This window comes from Etheostoma cragini, chromosome 22, assembly GCF_013103735.1.
Source record: "Etheostoma cragini isolate CJK2018 chromosome 22, CSU_Ecrag_1.0, whole genome shotgun sequence".
NCBI lineage: Eukaryota > Metazoa > Chordata > Actinopteri > Perciformes > Percidae > Etheostoma > Etheostoma cragini.
The window spans coordinates 14366472-14374613 of NC_048428.1; positions in this window are offsets into that span (position 1 = coordinate 14366472).

Here is an 8142-nt window from a genome sequence, read left to right on the forward strand (position 1 = left end):
GTATATATATATATATATATATATATATATATATATATATATAGGCCTACACACAATATGCAGCACTTTATGATGTAATCGGTCTGTCTTTTTTAACCCTAATACTGTAATATCTAATGCATTATTTACATATGGATGAACCTTTATTTGGTAACTTGCTGACATAGGGATATATTATTTAAGACATTTATCAACTAATTAGTCACCTAATCAAGATAAATATATATTTATTTTTTCAATATTACAGTGATTACAGTGTAACAATAAATCGAACATATGATTCTTGTGTTAAAGAGTTTTGTTCATTGGGGGGAGCCAAGCGGTTCACTTTACAAATACTATAACTAATTTACATCTGGGGTGTTTTTTTTTTAATTCAATAAAATATGTTGTCTTGAAAAGATGTGTTGTGGTGTTTTTGCTTGCAGTGTAAACAATGTGGCAGGAAGGCTGAACTCCAGTCAGCCACCACAACACCATATAACATGAATTTTATCTAATAGACTCTCACGCTTTATATAGACATAACACACATCCATACATCTGTACAGAACTAATTTCTGGGCTCCTGACAGTCCTAAACATCCAGTGTTTCATACATCTCCCTCGGATGACCCACAAGGGACCCGTCCAATGTGACTTTAACAAGCCTTATATTTTCTCAGTGTGCTGCCAAGGTGTCAAGGACAGCTCGAGCACCATCCCTCTGGTGCCGTCAAGGCTCAGAAAATATTTACTGCATTCACTCTCCCACTGAATTGACCTGCCTTGTTAGCATTGTTTCCCGCATGAGCCTCACTCAAAAAACATTGTTTGTATGGGGGGACAAGAACGACGCGGACATGGAGTAACAGAACAGAAAGTATGTTTACGTTTGTAAACATCTGTTTTGAAGTATGTCACATTAAATGTTTTTTAGTTGGAGTCAGGAATATGTGCAGTACCACCTGTAAGCACACTGGTTTTGGATTGACCTTTGCCCCCTGAGCTTTAAATTCTGCTTAACGTCACGGAAATCTTTGACCTAGAGGTTGACCGTGGAGATGTAAAGTGATGTGGCTGCCACACTCCTTTTGAGCAGAGCTAAAGGAACAGATATGTCAAAGACAACAAATCTTTTACACAAACAGGAAGCGTCCAAGAGATTGGCAGAGGAAAGTGGTGGGAAGGCCTGTAAAGGGCCTCATAGAGTCACATTGTTTAGATCTGGGCTCCCCAAGGTTGCCTTTTTACATCTACACACAGGGAGGGATGGGAAAATACAAAGGGGGGGTGCTAAGGGAGGCTTGCTACTTCTCCTTCAGTGTAACCTCTCCCATGAATATTTTAGGCTCTTCATTAGAACCATGTCCGATTAAAGAAAAGACATTTGCACTTCCTTCCAGTCCTGTGAGGTTTTTCAGTCGGATGACCTTTGAATTTAATAAAACAGTGAGCTGTAATATAGACGTATTTGGCTTCCTTACGGTACGGTGTTCAGCCAAACAACATTGGAACATTATAGACTGAGATAACAGAGGAAGAGGTACTATTGCCTTCAAGCAAGGAAGGAAGTATGTTTGCTGTAAAGGTTTTGTTCAGTTTATTAAAGAGATTTGTCAACACAATTAGACATCACAGACACAGATTACAAGAGTGTAAACAAATAAATTCTCAATCTTCTTTTATTCTAATAGTTTATTATTTTCTAGCAGTGGACTGTCAATATGGGCCTGTCAACTCTAATGCATATTACAGCTCCTTCACTGTTGTTGTCACTTAACTTTAAGGAAAAAAGCCTGTGTGTGTTTATCCATTTAGGGGTATGGTTGTATGCCTGTTGGCTCTTACTGTTTTGTTTCCGTAGTGAAACTCAGTTCGTGTGCATGTGTGTCTGCAAAGTGCGTAAGACAGGAGAGTTTTACACACACACTAGCGTACTAAGGGTCTGTAACCTCTTCTTATCCCAAGCCAGGCTTTCCTTAAGTAAAGAGCATGTGAACAGCATTGAGTTTTTGTTCTCACCCATGACCCTACCCTCTTTAAAAAAAAGAAGAAAAAAAAGAGTCGTAACCAGGCAGGGGAACATTACCAAGGAGTTTTGAGTCAACTTTAATTAAATTAAAAAATAATACAGATAATAATAACATCCATTAAACGACAAATGGACAGTAAAGTTTGTATTTAAGTTGCATCCTTGTATGAATATATCCAAGAGAGTATGTACAGTATCTCCGCTTGTAACTACGTCCCTTTAAAAAACAACAACCTCCAGCCATGTTGTTACTCTTAGGGGCTGCTGGAGAGTTCGGCCTCAGCTGAGTCAATAACCCTAGGGCCTTCCAGAGCTTATAAACTTGCGCCACACCGGCGAAGTTTGGTCACGTCCTCAACTCTGTTGTAACAAACAGATTACTGTCTGACAGATGGGTTTGGAAAGAATGGTCCAGTCAACACTGTCGTATCACAAATAAACAGGCTTTCTTTTGTGAAAGCATGATTTAAGCTGAAACAATATGGGAACATTAAATTATCCCCTACATAAAAATAGTTCCCGTATCAGACACTCTGGGCTCGAACTGAGTAGTTTTCTTAAAGAACTGTGATATACTAAGGTTATCTTAGATTAATGGAAGCTACAAAGACAAATGGCAATATACTATATGTAGGCTATATTTGTAAACAAAATTTTATTAGAATATTTTGATAAATATCCTTTTTGCATTATGACTTACTCAGTGCAGAATACCCTGTGTAGTTTTGATCACCAATGTATGAAATGGAACTGAACAGGAATAGGAAGGAAAATAGACATATCAGGACAATGAATGTTAGGTAATGGACTAAAATATGATGATCATAATGATTTCTGTCATAACACCGTGGATGATGACATTGATAATCTTAGCAAGTAGGGAATTCTTTGCTTGCTAAGAATTTTGTTGAAAGTTTTGTTATTGTGTTACTTACAAGTAGTGATGTGATTTAAAAAGTTACAATGTTGTGGCAGGGCACATACTCTGGATAGGTAAGGCCGGATGTTCACAATAAATTAAAAAAACTAGAATTTAACAAGAATTAAAAAAAAAACACTTATGTTTAACTTGCGAGTTCTCCTGTAGTTGCTGCACTTACTGTCGACTGACTGGTCACGATGATAGTAACTGGAACGTTGGGTTATTGAGGACTCATCGTGGTCAAGTTATAGAGACAACAAGAGACAAGAAACAGCTTCATAAGACAATAGGAGATGAACTTCAGTAGTCAATAGCTAGAGAAACCTGGGAGAAAAGAGGATGGGGAATTTGGAGAAATCACTAATACACAAGCAAGAAGCCATATGATCATTTCCTTCAAAGGAAACATAAAGATTATGATTCCACTGTGATTATGATTACTTTAATAGTCTTTGTACTGTAGTACAAACGACTGCTGCTATATTTTATCCCCTGTGTTATAAGGCCTTTGACTCAAAAACGCAATATGCAATAACCTTTTAAAAGAACACCAGTATTGCCAAAATATGACTCTTAGCCGAGCTCTACTGCAGACATTTAGTGCAAACAACAATTTATAATCCCAAAACCAGGCTGTAAATAACCTTAACTTGCATAATGAACTTTTCTCCCTCTTCGTCATCATGGTCCTCCATGTTTGCTGCATATTCTGGGACGCTGAGTTCACTTGACCTAAAGCAAGCAACAGGTCAAGAACTTTGTTCCATCCAACTCGACTCGCCTCGCCATCTGTCCATCCCTCCAGTCCTGTTTTGTTGCAGTTAACAGGCATGTTTGAAGATGCAACACTTGTGTTTAGTCATGTACTGTATATGTGTCCTATAAAAAATATTCTCGATTCCTTTGAGATGCATCAGAGTGATTCCCTGGTGTCCTTGATTACTTTTTTACTGCATACCAGTAGTTTGGAACATTGTGTAAAACCTCTTGTGCCCATTCCCAGCATTTTCTGCTGAGGCAGCCTTGTTTAGGAAGTTTGTCCTGGCCCGGCTTTTAAAGGAGTGCCAGTTAGTGGGAGGCACCAAGGTCTTGTAATCAGCACATAATGGAGAAGGAGGAGCTCGAACTGGTTTCTAATTTGGTTTTCTGTCCTGTTGTTTGGATACTTGGAGACACTAAGAAATGACAGAGCGTCTCCAGCTTCTTTAATGTGACGTATTTCCAAGTTAAATAGAATATGAGGGCATGGGACAATTTCAGTAGGATTTTATTTGGTTATCCAACGTTGACATGACACAGAACATGAGTGTCTGGAGAACCTCAGAGAAACATATTGAAGCCTCTATTTTCCTCCACGCACCCTCCCCCAATGAAGGAGAGACTTTCCCAAGATGTGCACTATTTATATAATTCCTTACATCTTACCCCTATATGAGCGTTTATCACTTCTCCTCCTATAGTAAGACAGCCCAGAGCAGTTCAAGTGTCAAGTGTCTTTTATATATTGAAAGGGGTTTTAGCTGGTTGCTCTAAATTGCACTTTGTTGGATAAAATATATCCTTTATATACTTTACCAAATGTAGGATGACTCATCAAAAACAATTTTAACATTTTCACAAATAAAGAGAACAAGTTTTTATTAAAAACAAATATGTATACTGTATGCTGAAAAAGGTTTTTATTGTACTAAGATAAAGTAGAATAATTAATGCAGTGACACAGAATAGGAATTTAAAATTTTTTTTTTAATAATGGTCCATGCACACTCACCAGCCTGTGCTAATTGACATCCAACCACAAGAAAGAAGAACATACTAGTAAGTAAAGCCATTTGCTGACCATATTTTATCATGTATCAATGTTAGTAGTAAAGTAAAGGCCCTGACACACAAAGCAGACGGCCAAGAATTGGTGGCGACGAAGGCAGACTGTGGCGTCGCCTCACTCGCTAGTTAGCTGGCATGCTTGCTAGGGGGCTCAGTTGTCAGTCAAGCACAGTATATTAAGTTTTAGGACATTCAAAATGTCAATTTTCGTTTTGACAGCTATATATGTGTATTGAATTGATCAGGTGAAATGAAGAGCCTTCTGTGTCCACTCTCACGGTGGTTTGTGTGCTTGCTTTCTCCTGTGTACTAATTCGCATATGCAGAATAGTCGATGAGATGGATTTTTTGTGCCAATGGATGGGCGAAAGCTGATGCATGGCGGGACACACAGCAGAACTAATATTAAACAGATGTAAACAAAAAACATATGTGTCATTGTTTAACACATGACAAAAGACTTGACTTTAGTAAACATCATCTCATCATCATCATCTGTGTAAATAATTTGATTAGTAGGTAGCTAAGAACAGTAGATGCTAGTTAAAAAAAGAAACACTTGCGTTCATATTTTTATAGCTTTATTATGGATCGGAGTTCGAGGGTTCTAAATTGATCATAAGATGATGTACTTTGTTATTTTTTCCCCCTGATAATCACAGAGGCATTCAGATTCCCCAGTGGTGCTCGTACTGTGTGCTTCTGAGGTCAGTTAACTCCTGCTGAGAGAGCTGGAGTGGATGGGAGGAGGAGTAGAGCTAGAGGAAATAACACAACAGCGGGGTATCTCATGCCAATCAACATACAGCAAAGTGAAAAAGCATTAGCCAAATAACTGATGCTTACAGATTTCCCGTGACTGTGTGGGTTGATGTTTTTACCCTTGAGAGGATATAGTGGTTAATGTGGCTACTATAGTTTGAAACATTTTGTCTCAGAGGGGTTATGCTTTAGTTCCTTAGATATTTTATACCATAAGCTTAGTCTCTCATCTTCTGAGGCACTTTAATTCCCATTACTGTATATGCTTTGTTTGACTCATCCTGTATTTGTCAGGATTTAAATTTATAAGTGAATGAGCATCTTATTTTCTGCCCGATGTCTGCGTTGACGCTGCTATTATGACATTGAACTCGGTTTTACACATGACTTGGCATTAAGGGTCAAGTTTCAGAGTACTCCCACTCTGTGTCGGTACGAAGAAAGAGGAGGCGACTCTCCACAAGGCAACTCCTAATGAAATCCCTTCCTGGGAGCTTTGTAAATATTTTCATCCTCTCCCTCAGCCTGCTGATATACTAATTCCACTCGCTTTTCTGATTAATCGCTGAGGAGTGGAGAGAGACCAAGACGGGAGGAACTGGATAAATGGTCACACGGCTGTTGTCCAAAACTGTCCACATCAACGTCCTGTCTGCAACCTTATACTGTCCTCATATCACACCTAACCACACATGCGCAGGCAGGTAAAATAGCTCTTCATACAGTATGTATTCAACAGTATTTGTGGCAAGGATTTTAATTTGTTTATCTTTGGGCTGACACAAACACTGGCGCACACACCGCCATACACCAACCACTACCTTCTGTTTACTGATAGCCAGCGTTTAATTTAGGATTATTTAGCTAGTAAGTGGCGATTTTTGGCAACCAGTCTCCCAGAAGAAAGCACAATGAAATAAATGTTAATTGATCATTAACCTTTGCCTGAGAAGCAGGAAACAAAGTCGCAGGAAACGGAGTCTCAGTTTACCTGTCTGGGAAAAAAGAGGAGCTGGTTCAAAGTTAGGACTAACAAGTTAAATAGCAGTTAAAAAATAGATTGTAAAGCCTATTTCCATTTTAATCATGCAATATACATTTTTTTTACTTTATGCAAAAAAAATTAAAAACGCAGTGTCTGTTATCAAATCACAACATAAAAAATGTTCATTTAACATTATCGAGGTAAAATGTGCAATTGATTGTAAATGTGATTTTAAGTCACATTGTTCAGCCCTAGTTTGAACCATCCACCACCCAAAGGGGAGGACAGCCTCAATCTATACCAGTTGCTTGCTTTCTTGCTTACTTGCTTGCTTACAAAGTTTATTTCACACGTCATCATTGTATATTCAAACACAATTTCATGAGGTACAATGATAATATAAAGGCGGCATGAAATGGGGAACCCCAAAAAAGCTCGTAAAAGCTTTTCGGAGGGGGCCCGAGAACAATAAACATACAGCAAATAACATACCAACCAAAAACTCAATTTATCATGGACAAAATAAAGACATTTACAGAAAAAAAAATGAAACAAACAACAACAAACAAACAAGACAACAGATAAACGATCCGAGCACAAATTGTAGCACTTACAGAATAATCAACAATATGAAATAAGCAGTTCTTCCTTGACATGTTTCTTGAAGATGGAGACAGAATGCGTCAATTTCAAGTTTTTTGTCGAGATTGTTCCAAATCTGCGGTCCCCTACACTCAGGCTCGTACATTTTAACCAACTTTTTTTACCAGTGATTCTGTGTTTTCCCCTTGTGTCCTAAGTGGACAGGGGACAACTGATTGGAACAAGCTCACACAACCGATAGTTTATGCTGTGAACAACCTGGAACATCATACAGGCATTGTGATATACATTGTGTTCAGTAAGCCTCAATAAACCAACCTCAATAAACATAAAGGTTATGTGTTCATTAGATCTATTTGGATTACATCTTGAGTTAAGTGACGTCCTAGTTAAAAGCATCTGGGATCAATATGGCTTAAACCTTGTAGTGATTTGAAGTAATGGTCGGAAACCAAAGCACCCTTCTTGACAAGTATCATGTGGGAATACATAAAGGACAACTTTATACCTCTGGACCGATATTCTGGATGAACCGTTGGATAACATCTCTTATCACAGTATAGAACAGTTTTATATCTCAATATCAATATAACTATTTTGTGATTTAGGGTTAGGTGTAAATTGTCCACAGATTCTTTGTAAATTCACTTGAGACAGTTTTAGATAACCTGAAAAGAATGTTTGTTTGTTTTTCGGTTAATCCAGTGAAGTTAATACCTGAAAACTGTGTTCAGTGATGGTGTATACATACACATATCTCTCATCCAGTGCCTGTTTCACACACAATCACATTATTGTGTGTCTTGCAGTGACTATTTACTAAAGACATGCTGCTTTGAGATTCAAAATCTTGTTTCAGTTTCTTTGCTAAACAGGCATTTAGAATACTCTATTGTCTCAATAGCCACAATTATCACAGCAATACGCTGCTGAGAGCCTCACACAGGGGAAATTGTTATGGGGGCGTGTGAGGATTGGACCCAAATGCAGAGAGGAGAATGGCAGGCAGGCAGGTGGGGGTAAACAGGA